The sequence below is a fragment of the Dendrobates tinctorius genome, unplaced genomic scaffold (assembly GCF_039654945.1).
Source record: "Dendrobates tinctorius isolate UK_male_01 unplaced genomic scaffold, ASM3965494v1 ptg000126l, whole genome shotgun sequence".
Taxonomy (NCBI): Eukaryota; Metazoa; Chordata; class Amphibia; order Anura; family Dendrobatidae; genus Dendrobates; species Dendrobates tinctorius.
Window position 1 is genome coordinate 9893710 of NW_027361794.1, and position 20443 is coordinate 9914152.

The following is a 20443-nucleotide window of genomic DNA, read 5'->3' on the forward strand; positions in this document are numbered from 1 at the left end:
CTTGCATTGGTGAGTCTCGGCCGAGATACGCTGCAAACCGTAGCATGCTGCAATTTTATTCTCAGTCTGATTTCAGATGAGAAAAAAATCGCAGATGAGATGTAACTCATTGAATAACATTGGTCCGAGTGCAATCCGATTTTTTTATCAGATTTCACTCATCCGTTTCTCTCGCAAATGGGTGCGCACCCTTAGGGATCTTCTCTCAGACCTGGATTAAAGCATCAGTCAACTCCTGGACAGTCTGTGGTGCAACGTGGTAGGAGGGAAAGAGACCTGAAGACCCAGATGTGCTCGCTTGGGTTCAAGCCTGGTGAACGGGCGGGTCAGTCCATAGCATCAATGCCTTCATCAAGGAGGAACTGCTGACACACTTCAGCCACATGAGGCCTAACACTGTCATGCATCAGAGGGAACCCAGGGCCAAGAGCACCTGCATATGGTCTCACAACTGGTCTGAGGATCTCATTCCGGTACCTAATGGCTGTCAGGGTATCTGGCTAGAACATGGAGTAAGATCATCGCTACAGAGACCCCTGTATAGAAATATATACACTACTGCGCCCCGTACACCTCGTACACACACGGCTCAGCCCCGTACACCTCGTACACACGCGGCTCCGCTCCGTACACCTCGTACACACGCGGCTCCGCTCCGTACACCTGGTACACACACGGCTCCGCTCCATACACCTCGTACACACGCGGCTCCGCTCCGTACACCTCGTACACACACGGCTCCGCTCCATACACCTCGTACACACACGGCTCCGCTCCGTACACCTCGTACACACACGGCTCCGCTCCGTACACCTCGTACACACACGGCTCCGCTTCGTACACCTCGTACACACACGGCTCCGCTCCGCACACCTCGTACACACACGGCTCCGCTCCGTACACCTCGTACACACACGGCTCCGCTCCGTACACCTCGTACACACACGGCTCCACTCCGTACACCTCGTACACACACGGCACCGCTCCGTACACCTCATACACACGCGGCTCCGCTCCGTACATCTCGTACACACGCGGCTCCGCTCCGTACATCTCGTATACACACGGCTCCGCTCCGTACACCTCGTACACACACGGCTCCGCTCCGTACACCTCATACACACATGGCTCCGCTCCGTACACCTCGTACACACATGGCTCCGTACATCTCGTACACACGCGGCTCCGCTCCGTACATCTCGTATACACACGGCTCCGCTCCGTACACCTCGTACACACACGGCTCCGCTCCGTACACCTCATACACACACGGCTCCGCTCCGTACACCTCGTACACACATGGCTCCGTACACCTCGTACACACATGGCTCCGCTCCGTACACCTCGTACACACGCGGCTCCGCTCCGTACACCTCGTACACACGCGGCTCCGCTCCGTACACCTCGTACACACGCGGCTCCGCTCCGTACACCTCGTACACACGCGGCTCCGCTCCGTACACCTCGTACACACATGGCTCCGTACACCTCATACACACACGGCTCCGCTCCGTACACCTCGTACACACATGGCTCCGTACACCTCGTACACACACGGCTCCGCTCCGTACACCTCGTACACACGCGGCTCCCCGCTCCGTACACCTCGTACACACGCGGCTCCGCTCCGTACACCTCGTACACACGCGGCTCCGCTCCGTACACCTCGTACACACGCGGCTCCGCTCCGTACACCTCGTACACACGCGGCTCCGCTCCGTACACCTCGTACACACGCGGCTCCGCTCCGCACACCTCGTACACACGCGGCTCCGCTCCGCACACCTCGTACACACGCGGCTCCGCTCCGCACACCTCGTACACACGCGGCTCCGCTCCGTACACCTCGTACACACGCGGCTCCGCTCCGTACACCTCGTACACACGCGGCTCCGCTCCGCACACCTCGTACACACGCGGCTCCGCTCCGCACACCTCGTACACACGCGGCTCCGCTCCGTACACCTCGTACACACGCGGCTCCGCTCCGTACACCTCGTACACACAAGGCTCCGCTCCGTACACCTCGTACACACACGGCTCCGCTCCTAACACCTCGTACACACACGGCTCTGCTCCGTACACCTCGTACACACAAGGCTCTGCTCCGTACACCTCGTACACACGCAGCTCCGCTCCGCTCCGTACATCTCGTATACACACAGCTCTGCTACATCCACCCTGTAAACCCCTCCTGACCCCACACATAAACTTCCCCTCATCCAGCACCATGACAACCAGCACAGCAGAGTCCTGCATACACTGAGGCCCCTGATCATGTGACCACTGACTCCTCCCCTCCTGTGACCTCATCACAGGTCCTGTGCGCACAGAGCAGCCATATATGTGGAGTGCTGGTGGAGGTAGGTGATGGAGATTTCCCATTACAGAGTGTGTGGGGGGGGGGAGGGGATATTAACCCTTCAGCACTAAATCTGTTTGGTGTTTTTGTTGTCATTTTATAAGAATCATTGTGTTTTTGTTCTGTTTCCTGTAATAGATACATATGACTAGAGTTGAGCGAAACGGGTCCGCCAAATTCAGAATCCGCCGACTTTTGGTAAAGTCGGGTTTTGCCAATCGAACCCCAACCATAGCGTGAGGTCGACCATGAGGTCGCCGACTTGAGCGCCAAAGTCACATTTCCCACAATCCTTCCAGCGCCTATTCTCAGCCAATCATCAAGGACGCACACTGTGGGCAACGTGATGACATAGGCAGCGGCCCCCACCATGTTAGAGAAGGGCATTGAAGTGATTGGCTGGCTTTGTGTGGCGTCACAGTGCCTATAAAAGGCCGTGACCGCCGACCGCCATCTTACTTCTGTCGATCTTAGCATAGGGAGAGGTTGCTGCTGCTCGTTCTCAATAGGGAGAGCGTTTAGGCAGGCCAAAAAACAAAAAAATAGCTTCTGCTGATAGCAAATGTCACTGTACAACACAACAGTATAGTGTGCAGTGACAGGGGAGGATATACAGTATTTGTGTGCATCAGCTCTGTTGGTGATTAGGCTGCCTTATAAGGCTCCCTGATAGCTGCATTGCTGTTTGCACACTGCTGTGCAGACTGCTTTTTTAGAAGCAAAAATCCTTTTATTCCTTTTTTTCTGCACAGTAGATACTGAGCGTAATTTTTTCACACACCGTATAGAGGTGTACGCTCCTCACACACTACCGTGTACCGGCTGGTATCACAGACAAATACATGCTATATGTGTGTGACTCCGTAAAAAAATACACGGAGATTAACATTTTTCCATACATACACCGTATAGAGGTGTCTGATTATCAAATAGTATCGGATATCTGGTGTTCTTATTACGGTCACATCTACACAGAGTCAGCGTGTGTGTGTGTGACACTCCATAAATACATATACGGACATTTCCATTTCTCTATACACCGTATTGAGCAGTCCGATTCTCAAACAGTATCTGATATCTGGTGTTCTTATTACGGTCACATCTACACACAGTCAGGGTGTGTGTGTGACACTCCATAAATACATATACAGACATTTCCATTTCTTTATACACCGTATTGAGCTGTCCGATTATCAAACAGTATCTGATATCTGGTGTTCTTATTACGGTCACATCTACACAGAATCAGCGTGTGTGTGTGTGACACTCCATAAATACATATACGGACATTTCCATTTCTCTATACACCGTATTGAGCAGTCCGATTCTCAAACAGTATCTGATATCTGGTGTTCTTATTACGGTCACATCTACACAGAATCAGCGTGTGTGTGTGTGTGACACTCCATAAATACATATACAGACATTTCCATTTCTTTATACTCCGTATTGAGCAGTCCGATTCTCAAACAGTATCTGATATCTGGTGTTCTTATTACGGTCACATCTACACAGAGTCAGTGTGTGTGTGACACTCCATAAATACATATACAGACATTTCCATTTCTTTATACACCGTATTGAGCTGTCCGATTATCAAACAGTATCTGATATCTGGTGTTCTTATTACGGTTAGAAAAATAGGAAGGGGAAAGGGAAATTTGTGCTCACCAAAATAGTCCTGTAAGCCGGTCGTGCCTAGGGATCAAATGGCTGACCACCATGTGTTGCAAACAGAGAAGGAAGATCCGGCACTGGAGACTTGATAAAATCCACAATAAGTTTTATTCACATAAATTCATGATAAAACCATAGAGGGGAAAAAGGACCCCCACGCCTGACGCGTTTCGAACCTTACTCCAGGTTCTTCCTCAGAGACATGAAACAAAACAGTTCACAAAATAATTATAAACATTCCTAATCAGTAGAGGAACTCCACACAAGGGTAATTTATGCAGTCTTAAAGTTAAGGGAATAGAACGGGTATTGAAACCCCCCAGAGGGGGTGACTGGGAACATTTACTACACTGTCGGGAAGCCTTCTGGATACTTGCGCTTGATGCACGGCATCCGCAAGGTTTAAATTATAGAAATGATCTTATGTATTTCTATTGAGTGCTGAGGTTTTTTTTTTTTTTTTTATGTCATTTGAAAGTTGCTATGTATTTATGTATTTATACGTGTGTATTGCACATTTTTTTGTATATTTTATGTCTTGTCCATTGGTGTTTAGGTCTTTTTTTTTTTTTTTTTTTCTTTCTTCTTGCAAGGGAGTGACTCCACCAGTGATTTGAGGGCTTAGTTGTATGCCTCTTTGATTATACACATGTGTGGAATTCCTCTACTGATTAGGAATGTTTATAATTATTTTGTGAACTGTTTTGTTTCATGTCTCTGAGGAAGAACCTGGTGTAAGGTTCGAAACGCGTCAGGCGTGGGGGTCCTTTTTCCCCTCTATGGTTTTATCATGAATTTATGTGAATAAAACTTATTGTGGATTTTATCAAGTCTCCAGTGCCGGATCTTCCTTCTCTCTTCATGTTCTTATTACGGTCACATCTACACAGAGTCAGCGTGTGTGTGTGACACTCCATAAATACATATACGGACATTTCCTTTTCTTTATACACTGTATTGAGCAGTTCGATTGTCAAACAGTATCGGATATCTGGTGTTCTTATTACGGTCACATCTACACAGAGTCAGCGTGTGTCTGTGAGACACTCCATAAATACATATACGAACATTCCCATTTCTCCATACACCGTATTGAGCAGTCCGATTCTCAAATAGTATCGGATATCTGGTGTTCTTATTACGGTCACATCTACACAGAGTCAGCGTGTGTCTGTGAGACACTCCATAAATACATATACGAACATTCCCATTTCTCTATACACCGTATTGAGCTGTCCGATTCTCAAACAGTATCTGATATCTGGTGTTCTTATTACGGTCACATCTACACAGAGTCAGCGTGTGTGTGTGACACTCCATAAATACATATACGGACATTTCCATTTCTTTATACACCATATAAAGCAGTCCGATTCTCAAACAGTATCTGATATCTAGTGTTCTTATTACAGTCACATCTACATAGAGTCAGCGTGTGTGTGTGACACTCCATAAATACATATATGGACATTTCCATTTCTTTATACACCGTATTGAGCTGTCCGATTCTCAAACAGTATCTGATATCTGGTGTTCTTATTACGGTCACATCTACACAGAGTCAGCGTGTGTGTGTGACACTCCATAAATACATATACGGAGATTGACAGTTTCACCAACAACGTATACAGCTGTACACCTCTGATACAGTACCGTGTATCTGCTTGTTGGATTACGGTGAAATACATACTGGGTGGGCGTCTGTGACTCACAAAATATATACGGAGATTTCACTTCTTACATACACATTACACAGCTGTACGCTACTCATACAGTACCATTTCTCTGCTGGTATTTCTGGTACATTTTCCCAAACATGAGGAAGTCTGGTGGAAGAGGCTGGGAACGTGGGTGGGGGGCGCAGCTGGTACTGATGGTGGTGGTGCATCAGCTGGTTCTGGTAAAAGCACAATAGCAGCTAAGGCAGGAGGTGTTGAGCCTGCGTCATCGTCTGGCACAAGAAGGCATTTAAGGTTCTGTAAGGTAGCGCTGTCTTTCGGGTAGGGGATACTCGCTTGGCAGCCAAATAACCAGATCCGGCACGGGTTTTCCATAAAATAATAACAGTCCATGCGGTTTATTCATGCATCAAAGCAATAGAAAACAGCATAGCGTCCATGACAGCGCTTCCCTCTGTTGTCCCTGTGGTCACACAGGTTATGCCATACGCAGACTCTCTTAGCCTCACAGTTATATCCCCTCTCCGGGTTTACCTCATGGCCGCTTCACCACGCTGCAGACGTCCTTTTCCTCCAGGGACCTATCAGGCATGTGCAGCCATTAAACACAGCGTTCACTTGCTGTCAGGTAGACAGCCCCATCTCTCTCAGACAGGACCTTCCAAATGGACCAACCGGGTCCCTGCATTCACTCATGTGACCTACCCTGGCCACCTTATATGGTCCGTAGCCATGCCCACCGGGTCACATGGCTATGACCTCATCACAGGTCCTACAAGCATTCATACATTCTTTTGTATGGCGTTCTAGACACACCCCTGGGTGGGTTTGTAGGTAACTCTCCCTAACACATTGGCACGAAAGATCAGCTCTGCTGATCACATAATCAAGCCTTCATCCCAAGGCCACCCACCTTGAGATACATAACGATCCTTTAGCACCCTGCTCCTGTTACCACTCTGGACAAGGCTATCTGTTCATCCTGGGACACCCACACAGCGCCCCCTATCGGACACAGTGGTCACTACACCACAGTTCCATTTTCTGGGAGTAGGTAAACCGCTTTTAAAGCCGGAGCATCAGGAACAGGTTTTGACTTACATTGCTGAAACAGCCTCCAGCTCTATTGCCTCCTCTTCTGAAGTTACAAAAACTGCAAGCACAGAGTCGTCAGTGCAGGCCTCTGGTCAGGAACAACACCTTTCGTTGTGTCCTTCACCCACACCAAAAGTGAAGGTTGCTGCAGCACACACTTCAGATTACTCCATGGAGCTCTTTTCACATACCATTCCTGGGTTATCAAGTCAAATCCTAAATTCCCCAGTCCAAGATGAATCTGACATGGAGTGGACTGATGCACAGCCACTGCTAGACGAATCTGCTGGTACATTCACCCACTGAGCCCGAATCAGACCCTGATGAAACTCAGGTGCTGTTAGGAATCTGGGTCATTCTATGCATATGCAGCAACCCAGATTCTCACATTTGTCTCCTGAGTCTAAGTCCTTTTTCCCTGCATCTGAGCATGCTCACGGGACTAGCTCTCATTGGAGTTCAGGAGTCAGGTGCTCAGGTCCGGCTCCTGATTTGATTGGTTATGCTCGGGCCTCTGGAGGTTTCCAGCAGGTCCCGTACACTATAAAAAGTGCGCATGGCCGCTATGCCATGCGCTAGTATTTTCCATACTTGCTGCTGTGTGTTTGGTGATGGATGCTTGGACTGGTGAGTGACTTATTATGAAACCCCTTCCCTCTGATAATACGAACGTGTGAGTGATTGGGATACAGCCAGTGTGCGCGCCAGCGCGCTCAAGCATCCTCTGTTGCAGCAGCCTGCGTCCTGCATTGCGCCTGCTATATCGCGCCTGCAGCCCGCTTTTGGCGTTCGCAGTCGCGACGCCGTGCACACGTCTATTCACGGTAATTCCATTCGGGTGTAGTGCTGTTCTTAACTACTCCGGCTTTGGCTACCGCACGTGTGCCGCTGAGTGTCTGAGGCTAATACAGACTCAGCGTTTTTTGCATTTGTGTTTTGAGTGCAGCTTTGTGAGTTTTTAACAGAGTTTGCTTTTGTGCACCAGGTTAAGTTCTTCCTGTGCACATTACTGTCCTGGTGCTCTGCCTTTTCAGCAGCGGTTATTACACCTGCCACACGGTGGACCCCGGGCGGCGAACACGTTTATTTATATTTTTTTTTTAACCGTGTTCCGCCACCGTAGCATAATACTAGCGCCAGGGTCTGGCTAAAAATGGCAGATCAGCAGCAACTGTTGCAATGCGTGCGACAGCTCGAGGCTCGCTTGACCACCCTTGAGAGGGCCCTCGCAGCTTCGCAGGCCACGGATGCTGCTGTCTAGGCACTTACGGACGCAGTGGGACGTATGTCCATGTCCGCCTTTGCGCCGACAGTTACCCGCCTCCCGTTACCTGAGAAATATTCTGGGGATGGCGCCTCCTGCAGGGGTTTTATCAGCCAGTGCTCGATACATCTGGAGCTGCTGGCTGCACAATTCCCTACAGAACGGGCTAAGGTGGCCTTTATTATATCCCTACTGTCGGGCAAGGCGCTGGAATGGGCAACGCCACTTTGGGAGCGTGGTGACCCAGATGTTCGGACCGCGGCTAATCTGCTTACCGCTATCAAGCAGGTGTTTCTTGGTCCACGGGTTACCCACGATACCTCTCTCCAATTGCTGGCCTTGTCTCAAGGATCACTCTCAGTAAGCCAATACGCCGTCCGTTTTCGGACACTGGCGTCTGAGTTAGAGTGGTCTGACAAGGCACTCATCCCAGTTTTTTGGAGAGGACTAGCCGAGCATGTGAAGGATGCTCTCTCCACTAGAGAGATCCCTACCACTCTGGAGGAGCTAATCTCCATATCCTCCCATATTGACCTCCGTTTTTCGGAGCGTGGTTTGGAGCGTGCTCACACAAAACGTAGAGGTACTTCGGCTCCCAAATTTTTTGAGCCTTTGGATCTGCCCGAGCCAGAGGTTCTACCCCCCGAGCCCATGGAGGTGTCTCGCACCATTTCGGAGACATGTCCGGCGCAAGAGACCATGTGCGGTTGTCACCATCTGTCTGCTGCTTCTCAGGAAGACAGCGCCCCGCAATGGTCTGATTGCGAATCGGTAGGCGAGACTTTTGTCCCTCCTCGCCAGCGGCCTAAAGTTCTCGCGTGGGCACACGCGCCCAATGTGGACGGCCATCGTGGCTATATGCAGACCACGAAGTCACTGGCCGGTTCGTATTGGTGGCCGCACAGGGCTCGGGATGTAAAGAAATTCATTCGGGCATGCACCCTATGTGCTCAGGATAGCCTTCCCGAACGGAGAGCGGCTACGCCCGCCGATACACGGCGGCCTTCTCCTAAAACTTCCATTGTTTCCCGGGTGTCCCTCCTGAGACCTGGTGATCTGGTCTCCCCCGATACCGTCCGCATCTCCCGGTTTTCGGTTTCACCTACTGGGAGATCAGGCTCGCCTTTTGACGAGTCTGAGACCTGTGCTGCTGTCGGGCACAGGTTGGTGGATCGGAGGGTTCAGGGAGCAGTGGGCCCTAGGAGGGGGGGTAATGTTAGGAATCTGGGTCATTCTATGCATATGCAGCAACCCAGATTCTCACATTTGTCTCCTGAGGCTAAGTCCTTTTTCCCTGCGTCTGAGCATGCTCACGGGACTGGCTCTCATTGGAGTTCAGGAGTCAGGTGCTCAGGTCCTGCTCCTGATTTGATTGGTTATGCTCGGGCCTCTGGAGGTTTCCAGCAGGTCCCACACACTGTAAAAAGTGCGCATGGCCGCTATGCCATGCGCTAGTATTTTCCATACTTGCTGCTGTGTGTTTGGTGATGGATGCTTGGACTGGTGAATGACTTATTATGAAACCCCTTCCTTCTGATAATACGAACGTGTGAGTGATTGGGATACAGCCAGTGTGCGCGCCAGCGCGCTCAAGCATTCTCTGTTGCAGCAGCCTGCGTCCTGCATTGCGCCTGCTATATCGCGCCTGCAGCCCGCTTTTGGCGTTCGCAGTCGCGACACCGTGCACATGCCTATTCATGGTAAGTCCATTCGGGTGTAGTGCTGTTCTTAACTACTCCGGCTTTTGCTACCGCACGTGTGCCGCTGAGAGTCTGAGGCTAATACAGACTCAGCGTTTTTTGCATTTGTGTTTTGTGTGCAGCTTTGTGAGTTTTTAACAGAGTTTGCTTTTGTGCACCAGGTTCAGCTCTTCCTGTGCACATTACCGTCCTGGTGCTCTGCCTTTTCAGCAGCGGTTATTACACCTGCCGCACGGTGGACCCCGGGCGGCGAACACGTTTATTTATATTTTTTTTTAAGCGTGTTCCGCCGCCGTAACAGGTGCCCCTTCCCACATACTATACCACCTTACACGGTGACACAGAGGAAGGTACAGAGGAAGGTGCAGATGACATTGAAGACAAGGTCATGGATGACCCAGTTGTTGACCCGGATTGGCATCCATTGGGGGAAGAGGGTGCTGGTGACAATAGGTCAGAACAGGAGAAGGATCCGCAGAAGACATCGTCACCACAGCAGCGGTTATCCGGCAGGCCCGTAGCTGTCAAAAAACTTGGCAAGAAAACTAAAAGAGTTGCAGGGCAGCTTGGCCAGACGGTCAAATTAGCACAGCGTGCAAGCCCTGAAAATTTGTACCATAGTAGGAAGAGTGCAGTGTGGCACTTTTTTGAATAAAATCCTACTGATGACGCAAAGGTTATCTGTAAGAAGTGCCGAAGGACCTTTAGCAGAGGGAAAAATCGAAGAAACTTGAATACCAGTTGCATGCTTAGACATTTAACCAACATGCACTTGCAAGTGTGGGCGGACTACAAAAGCTCAGGTAGCACATGTGCACCTGCTCCGACTCAAGTTAGCCGGCAATGCGCCATCGCTTCCCCCACTGTAAGGCCACCGCTAAGCACACTACCATCAAGAAATGTTGAGGTGTCATCGCTAGGCCAAACCAGTCACGCAAACACAATATTTTCGCGAGGAAACACTGAATCTAGACCATCAACACCCTCACCATCACCAACCCCTTCTCAGTCCGTCATGTCCAATGCTAGTTCGCCCATATGCAGCTCTCAAGTCCAGCTCACCCTACCAGACACTCTGAGTAGGACAAGAAAGTACTCAGTCTCTCATCCGTGTAGAATGCTTTGAGCACCTACATTGCCAAACTGATCTCATTAGAGATGATGCCCTTCCATTTGGTAGAAAGCGAAGCTTTCCGACAACTCATGGCCTACGCTGTCCCACGCTATGACCTACCCAGTCAGCACTTCTTCTGACATGTGAAAGACCGCATTATCCATGCACTAAAACAATCAGTGAGTGGAAAGGTGCACCTCACAACAGATGCATGGACCAGTAGGCATGGCCAGGGTCGTTACATGTCCATCACTGCGCACTGGGTTAATGTGGTGGATGCAGGCTCCACAGGGGACAGCGGCGGTGGAACAGTGCTGCCTAGCCCACGGTATAGGAAACAGTTGGGTGTAGGCATTCGACCCTCGTCCTCCTCCTCCAGAAGCAAAAGCTCGTCGACAGAGGGCAGTCACACGAGCACTCCATCCACATCTGTCTGTGTTGCACACGAGGTGTCCCCCTATCGAACAGCTAGTGGTAAGCGTCAGCAGGCTGTTTTAAAAATGATGTCTTTGGGCGACAGTAGACACACCGCGTGTTAGGCATCGGATTTCTGTCACTGCACACGAGAATCCCGAGCCTTACTTCCAGCAGTCTCCCATTCCTCTCCAGCCGCAGAGGAGGTTGCTCAGCAAACTCGTCAGTCCAGGTGCTCTGCCCATACCAGCTCAGTGGGTTTGCTTGCTGCTGCCACCTCTGGCGCAGCTATGACAATACATGCTGCTCAGCAGCGAGATTCTCCTGGGACTAAGTCCCCATGTCGGGCCACTGAGCATGCCCGTGGAGTGATCTCCCATTGGAGATCGAAGGTCACGTGCTCAGGTCCTGCTCCTGTTCGGATTGGCCCATCCGAGAAGCCAGGAAGGTCCCGGACGCTCGCGGCTATAAAAGGTTCGCATGGCCGCTTGGCTGTGCGCTAGGATAAGACTGTATTTACAGACTATGTGGAGTGAGTGATGTATGCACCCATGAATGTCTCTGGTGAATGACTCATTAAGAAACCCCTACTCTTGGTACGCATGTGTTGTGCAGCCTAGCCTGCTAGCGCCCAGGCTTAAGCGTAGGTAGAACAGAGGTTGAGTAAGGCATCAGTCCTCACCAGGAACTCGGCATTCCTCAGTGCACGTGCTCCATAGCCAGCATCTATAGCGGTGTTCGTGGCAGTGACGCCGCGCATTCAGTGGGCCTAGAAGGACTCTAACCCCGTGTCCTTGGGGTAGAGTTCTGTGGCCGTACACTGTGTGCTCTTTTGGCCAGGCTCTGTGAGCTTAACAGGCTCCGGCATTTACGTTCAGTGGTTGTGCGGCTCTGTGCATTAACAGAGTTCGCCCCTGTTCACATTGGGTGATGTAACCCACGTGTGACTGGTTTCACACCGCTTAATTCTTCCGACATTACTCAGCAGCAGTGTACCACCTCTGCATGGTGGACCCCGGGCTGCGAACGCACCTACTATTATTTTATAATTTGGTGCGTTCCGCCAGCCCTAACATTATCCTAGCGCCAGGGTCTAGCTAGTAATGGCGGATGAACAGCGACTGCTGCAGTACATCCGGCAGGTTGGCAGCTCTGGATGCGTTCAGCCTTAGCTGCGGATGTTACTGCGGTCGCTGCCCAGGCAGCCACACAGGCTGTCTCCCGTGTGACCACAGCCATCCCTGCCCCAACTTTGTCCCGTCTCCCGCTGCTCGAGAAGTTCTCGGGTGATAGTGCTTCTTTTAGGGGTTTCGTAAGCCAGTGCTCTATACAGCTGGAGCTGCTGGCCGCACGATTCCCCTCTGAGCGGGCTAAAGTGGGATTTATTATTTCCCTCTTGTTGGGCAGGGCTTTGGAGTGGGCCACACCACTGTGGGAGCGTGGTGATCATGTGGTGCAGAGTGTCTCGCGGTTCTTCGACACTCTGAAGCAGGTCTTCCTGGGACCACGAGTCACCCATGACACCGCGCTAAGCCTGCTGGCATTGTCACAGGGCTCGTCCATGGTCAGCCACTTTGCCATCCAGTTCCGGACGCTGGCCTCAGAATTAGAGTGGCCAGATAAGGTCCTCATTCTGGAATTCTGGAGAGGTTTGGCTGGCCATGTGAAGGACGCTCTGGCCACCAGGGAGATTCCCGCTACACTGGAGGAGCTTATCACTGTCTCCACCCATTTAGATCTTTGCTTCGCCGAGTGAAGGTTGGAGTGGGACCAGTGTAGACAGAGGTTAAGGTTGGCATCTAGTTTTACTAAACCTCTGGAATCTTCCGATCGGGCGTCCGAGCATCAGGGGGATTCCCGTGTGGGATCCAGGCCCCGGTCCGCTCGAGCTCCTGTGAGCTGTCATGTTTGCCGGCAGTCCGTTCACCTTGCCAACCGGTGCCCACAGCAGCTGGGAGAACACTTGCGCCTAGTGGCCGTAGGAGGCAGCGCACTAGAATCAGCGACGTTTTCCTCCAAGCTGTCCTTTAAGGGGACACTTGAGTTTGATTCTTCCACTCTGGCGGTGGAGGTTTGCGTGGATTCCGGGGCAGAGGGCAATTTTATGTCGTCAGCCTTCGCTCAACGGCACGCTATACCCCTGATTATGATGTCTACACCAGTCACAGTCAGAGTGTTGAACGGCGTCACTCTACCCTCACTAATAACCCACCAGACCATCCCCTTGTTACTCTCAGTGGCTCCATCTCATCAGGAGACGATATCCCTCCTCGTCATGCCCGAGGATATTGACCAGGTACTTCTAGGGGTCCCCTGGCTGCGGTATCACTCCCCCCATATAGAGTGGTCCTCAGGGAGGATTATTGGGTGGAGTAAATCATGTGAGGGTAGATGTCTGAGGGAGTGTGTTCAGGTTGCCTCCACCGAGGTTCCCGCTGATCTCTCCTCGCTCCCCAAACACTATCGACAGTATGCGGACGTGTTCTCCAAAAAGGCGGCGGAGACCCTTCCACCGCATCGCCCCTATGACTGTCCTATTGACCTCTTGCTGGGTGCTGAGCCTCCCCGGGATCGAGTCTATCCCCTATCTCTCCCGGGTCCAGAGGCCATGTCTCAATACATCAGGGAGAAGCTGGCAAGAGGATTCATTAGGAAGTCAGTGTCACCAGCGGGGGCGGGATTCTTCTTCGTCCATAAGAACAGTAGGGAACTACGTCCTTGCATTGATTACAGGGGCCTTAACGCCATCACCATTAAGAATAAGTGTCCTCTGCCCCTGATATTAGAGCTGTTTGATAGGCTACGGGGAGCGAGGGTGTTTTCCAAACTTTATCTGCGGGGGGCTTACAACCTGATTCGCATCTGTGATGGGGACGAATGGAAGACGGCATTTAACACCAGGAATGGGCACTGAATACCTGGTAATGCCCCGGCCGTCTTCCAAGACTTTGTGAACGATATCTTCCGGGATATACTTACCACCTCGGTTGTAGTCTATCTGGATGATATTCTCATCTACTCTCCAGATATTGACTCCCACCGGAGAGATGTTTGCATGTTTGCAGAGTTTTCGATCGCTTGCGGGCAAACTCCCTCTATGCCAAGTTGGAGAAGTGTGTGTTTGAGCAGGAGTCCTTGCCTTTCCTGGGCTATATCATCTCCGCCCGGGGATTGGCCATGGATCCTGCCAAGCTACAGGTGGTGATGGATTGGCAGGAACCTCATTCTCTCAAAGCGGTGCAGCGCTTTATGGGGTTCATAAATTATTATCGCCAATTCATCCTCCACTTCTCAACTTTGGTAGCACCCTTGGTAGCCCTCACCAAGAAGGGTGCAAATCCCAAGTTGTGGTCGGAACCGGTCTCCAAGGCCTTCTCCTCCATTAAGTCCCATTTCGCTAGCGCTCCCATTCTACATCGCTCTGATGTAGATAAGCCCTTCATTCTGGAAGTGGATGCCTCTTCCGTCAATGCTGGAGCGGTCCTGTTTCAGAAGGACACGCAAGGTCGGAAGCACCCTTGCTTCTTTTTCTCCAAGACCTTCACACCGGCGGAGAGGAATTATGCCATCGGGGACAGGGAGTTGCTAGCGATGAAGTTGGCCTTCTCGGAGTGGAGACACCTCCTGGAGGGGGCTTGCCACCCTTTCCAGGTGTTCACCGAGCACAAAAACTTGGCCTATTTGCAAACAGCCGTCGCCTAACTCTCGCCAGGCCAGATGGTCTTTGTTCTTTTCCCGGTTCCACTTCACCCTCCATTTTCTCTCCAGGGAGAAGAACGTCCGGGCTGATGCTGTCTCTCGCTCCATGGTGTCATCGGAGGAAGAGGAGGAGGAGCCTCGGCTGATCATCCCATCCGAGAGCCTGTGGACTGTGGCTCCGGTTGCCCTTGAGTCAGTACCTCCAGGCAAGACATTTGTCCCTGCCCGTCTGCGACCAGAGGTCCTCTCTTGGGCTCATTCATCCAAAGTGGGTGGACATTTCGGGACAAAATGGACTTCTGAGCTTTTGGCGAGGACGTACTGGTGGCCGCATATGGCCCGTGACGTCAGGGATTATATTCAGGCGTGCGTCTTGTGCCCAGAATAGGTCCTCTCGGCAGCGGCCCGCTGGGCTTCTTTTTCCTCTACTGGTAGCGGACAGGCCCTGAGAGATGGTCGGTATGGACTTTGTGGTGGGGCTACCCAAGTCCAGTGGCAGCACGGTCATTTGGGTTGTCACCGACCATTTCTCTAAGATGGTGCACTTGGTACCTCTCTCCCGGTTACCTTCTGGGGCCTGGCAGTGTTGTTAATTAAGCACGTTTTCCGTCTGCATGGCATGCCGGACAAGATTGTCAGTGACCGGGGTCCTCAGTTTGCTTCCCGGTTTTGGAGAGAGCTTTGTTCCCTGCTCAGCATTGAGCTGAATCTCTCCTCGGCCTATCATCACGAGACGAACGGGTTGGTAGAGAGAGTCAACCAGACCCCGATCACATATCTTCAACATTTTGTCTCGGCCAGGTAGGATGACTATGCATCCTTGCTGCCATGGGCAGAGTTCGCTTTGAACAATGCTGTGGCCGACTCCACCGGTCAGACCTCATTCCTCCTAAATTACGGTCAGCATCCGCGCGTCCCTGTGCCCATGCCCGTGTCATCCACCAACTCCAGGGTGGCAGACTGGGCGGTGGAGGCACGCGTCATTTGGGATTGCACCCAGGATGCTATCCGGGCTTCCAAGGAGAGAATGAGGACCTCTGGTGACGCACACCGGTGCCCTGCTCCGACTTTTGCCCCTTGGTCTCCGCCCGAAACATCAGGCTATGGGTAGAGTCCGCTAAGTTCGCTGCGCGCTACATTGGCCCCTTATAAATAATAATAATAATAATAATCTTTATTTTTATATAGCGCTAACATATTCCGCAGCGCTTCACAGTTTTGCACACATTATCATCACTGTCCCCGATGGGGCTCACAATCTAAATTCTCTAGCAGTATGTCTTTGGAATGTGGGAGGAAACCGGAGTACCCGGAGGAAACCCACGCAAGCACGGGGAGAACATACAAACTCCTTGCAGATGTTGTCCTTGGTGGGATTCGAACCCAGGACTCCAGCGCTGCAAGGCTGCAACGCTAACCACTGAGCCACCGTGCTGCCCTTGCCCCTTCAAGGTCCTCGAGCAGATCAGCTCTGTGGTCTACCGTCTGGCCCTTCCACCACACTGGGCTATCTCTGATACATTCCACGTGTCCCTCCTTAAGCCTGTTCACTTGTCCCGGTTCGCCGAATCATGTGCCGGGACATCAGACTTGTCTTCGGACGAGTTTGAGGTCAATACCATCGTGGGATACAAGTTGATGTGGGGCAAAAAGTTTTATTTGGTGGATTGGAAGGGTCATGGTCCAAAGGCTCGGACCTGGGAGGCAGTGGAGAACATCCACGCTCCTCTTCTCATTGCGGAGTTTGAGCGCAACGAGGTTCAGAGGGGAGGGGGGGTAATGTTAGGCGTCAGACTTCTGTCACTGCACAGCGAGAATCACAAGCCTTACTTCCAGCGGTCTCCCATTCCTCTCCAGCCACAGAGGAGGTTGCTCAGCAAACTCGTTGGTCCAGGCGCTCTGCCCAGACCAGCTCCGTGGGTTTGCTTGCTGCTGCCACCTCTGGCGCAGTTATGACAATACATGCTGCTCAGCAGTGAGATTCTCCTGGGACTAAGTCCCCATGTCGGGCCACTGAGCATGCCCGTGGAGTGATCTCCCATTGGAGATCGAAGGTCATGTGTTCAGGTCCTGCTCCTGTTTGGATTGGCCCATCTGAGAAGCCAGGAAGGTCCCGGACGCTCGCGGCTATAAAAGGTTCGCATGGCCGCTCGGCCAAGCGCTAGGATAAGACTGTATTTACAGACTATGTGGAGTGAGTGATGTATGCACGCACGAATGTCTCTGGTGAATGACTCATTAAGAAATCCCTACCCTTGGTACGCATGTGTTGTGCAGCCTAGCCTGCTAGCGCCCAGGCTTAGGCGTAGGTAGAACAGAGGTTGAGTCAGGCATCAGTCCTCACCAGGGACTTGGCACGCCTCAGTGCACTTGCTCCATAGCCAGCGTCTATAGCGGCGTTCGCGGCAGTGACGCTGCACGTTCAGTGGGCCTAGAAGAACTCTAACCCCGTGTCCTTGGGGTAGAGTTGTGTGGCCGTACACTGTGCACTTTTTTGGCCAGGCTCTGTGAGCTTAACAGGCTCCGGCATTTACGTTCAGCGGTTGTGCGGCTCTGTGCATTAACAGAGTTCGCCCCTGTTCACATTGGGTGACGTAACCCACGTGTGACTGGTTTCACACCGCTTAATTCTTCCGCCATTACTTAGCAGCAGTGTACCACCTCTGCAAGGTGGACCCCGGGCTGCGAACGCACCTACTATTATTTTATAATTTGGTGCGTTCCGCCAGCCCTAACACCGCGGAGGTACTGGCCGAGTACTTGCATCGACAAACTGAGTCATGGCTGGGCAGTCTACATCTCGAGCCAGGCAAGGTAGTCAGTGATAATGGGCAGAATTTTGTGGCAGCAATAGCCCTTTCAAAACTCACACACATACCTTGCCTGGCTCACACCTTGAACCTGGTGGTGTAGTGCTTCCTAAATAATTATCCGGAGTTAAGAGCCCTGCTCCATAAGGTGCGAAGACTTTTGCTCGCACATCGGTCGCTCAAACGTCCACTCCAGTCGTATGCAGAAGCTGCAGCGATCACTCAACCTCCCCAAGCACCGCCTAATCATAGACGTTGCTACAAGATGGAACTCCACCATGCACATGGTTGAGAGGCTTTGCCAAGAGAGGCAGGCTGTAATGCATTTGTGGGAGGATACACAGGCAGGCAGTTTGAGGGCAGACATGGAATTGTCGGGTGTGCAGTGGTCAAAGCTGAAAGACCTTTGTAAAGTCCTTCAGTGTTTTGAGGAATGCACATGGCTGGTAAGCGCAGACGACGCCATCATAAGCATGAGCATACCACTTATGCGTCTGCTCATGCAAACTTTGGCGCACATCAAGGATCAGGCGTCTGCAGCTGAGGAGCAACAGGAGGAGGAGGAGGGAAGCCTTGATGACAGTCAGCCATTGTCTGGTCAGGGAACTGTCATGGACGAGGTGGAGGAAGAAGAGGAAGATGAGGAGGATTTTTATTTTGGGGAGGAGGATGCTTCTCAGGGGGCAAGAGAACATGTGGGCATGCCAAGGTCAGGTACAGGGTTTGTGCGTGACTGGAGGGATGTAGATTTTCCAGAAAAGTGCTCCTCCACCCACCACTGGCAGTGCAGCATTGACACCTGGAAAATTGGCCCACATGTGTGACTATGCCTTGCGGATCCTAAAAAGGGACCCCTGCATTGCCAAAATGATGAGTGTTGACGACTACTGGTTGGCTGGCATCCTCGATCCACGCTATAAAGGCAAATTACACAACATCATGCCACAGGAGAACCTAGAGCTAATATTGGCTAACAAACAAGCAACTCTGGTAAACAGGTTGTTTGAGGCATTCCCAGCACACAGCAGCGGAGCTGGTTCTCCCACGAGCTGTAGTGGGCAAAATGGAAGGAGTGTTTGTGGTGCACACAGCTGAACTGGCGTTGGAGACAGGGGTTTCCTGACCATGTTGTGGTCTGATTTCTCAAGTCCCGCACACACAACAGCTAATACAGAATCGATTGCAAGTGAAAGGAGACAGCAGTTGTCAATTATGGTTACAAACTACTTCTCCTCCCATATCGAGGTTCTCCCTCACAGGTCATTCCCCTTTGATTATTGGGCCTCAAAACTGGACACATGGCCTGAATTGGCACAATATGCCTTACAGGAGCTCGCTTGCCCTGCTGGTAGTGTGCTATCTGAAAGAGTCTTCAGTGCTGCTGGATCAATCCTGACAGAAAAAAGGACCCGTCTGTCGACCCAAAATGTTGATGATCTAACCTTCATTAAAATGAACCATGAATGGGTTTCAAAAGAATTTGTCCCTCCCTCCCCTGATAACACATAGGTTGCCAGAAAAAGGCTCGCTTTTGTCCTCTTCCTCTGACTTCTCCAATTCCTCCATTGTCAGCAGCTGAAAGTCCAGCCAACACATCAACATATGCCATTTTTTAAACCACCCGAAATGGGCTGCCCCCCCCCAACCCCAGGCCCGGGGTCAACACCTGCCGCATCCGGGCAAGTGCTGTTGCCCTGAACAGGTGTGTGGCCGAACCCTTGGGCAACGGCACTGGCACAGGGCCTCTCATAGTACAATAAAGTGTCTCTGATGGTGGGGGGTCCCACTCGCCATCAGACACACTGGCGTGTTATGAGGGGCCCTGTGCCAGTACTGGTGCCCACGAGTGGGTCCCCCCTGCTTGTTCAGGGACACAGCACTTGCAATACTTACCTCTCCCTGCTCCACCGTTGTGTAGTCTGGCCAGTTAAATCCATCACAGGGACGGCCACTACAAATTTGGTGTACTGATCGATGATGGTTAAGGCCTGTTTCACACATCAGTTTTTTTAAATCTGTCAAAATCCGCCGTTGTGCAAAAAAACGGATCCTCTATTTTGTTTGGCGGATCCGTTTTTTTCCCATTGAGTTGCATTACCGGCGGATCTTGACGGATGGCCATCCGTTCTTTTGCGGATCCGCCAAAATTTTGGCGTCCGCCGACATGCCTGAACGGACCATGCAACGTTTTTTCGGCGGCCGGATCCGCATTTGACATTGCGCATGCCCGGAGGATTTGCCTCGCTCGGAAATTTAACCCTAAACTCTGTTCTGGCGGCGAAAAAATTCTCTCTCTCTCGACAGCGGTTCCTTTAAAATTCTTCCTTCGACGGATCCGTTAAAATAACGGTCCGGTGACAAACGTTGTCATCAGTCCAAGAACGGATCCGTTGTCCGCCATTTTAGCGAATTTCAACTGAAGCAAAAAACTGATGTGTGAAACAGGCCTAAGATGTAGCTATGTCCTGTCCTGCTGGCCTCTACCTTCAGATTACCAATGGCTACCATTTGTAATGGACATCAACTCCCAATCGGATGCAATGGTGCTTTATGATCACCTTTCACATTTTTCATAGTCACAGACGTGTGACATTCTGCCACAATTTTTCAATGATTCCTGTCATGGAAA

General features: G+C 51.4%; 1 protein-coding gene across 1 annotated transcript in view; it reads left to right on the top strand.

Moving 5' to 3' along the window:
- Positions 1-2249: 2249 nt before the first annotated feature.
- LOC141047311 (uncharacterized) overlaps positions 2250-20443 on the top strand; it is a 75434-nt gene continuing 57240 nt past the window's right edge. Inside the window, exon 1 of the mRNA XM_073542371.1 lies at positions 2250-2363. The gene's annotated coding sequence lies outside the window, so the exon portion shown is untranslated. The remainder of the gene's footprint in view (positions 2364-20443) is intronic.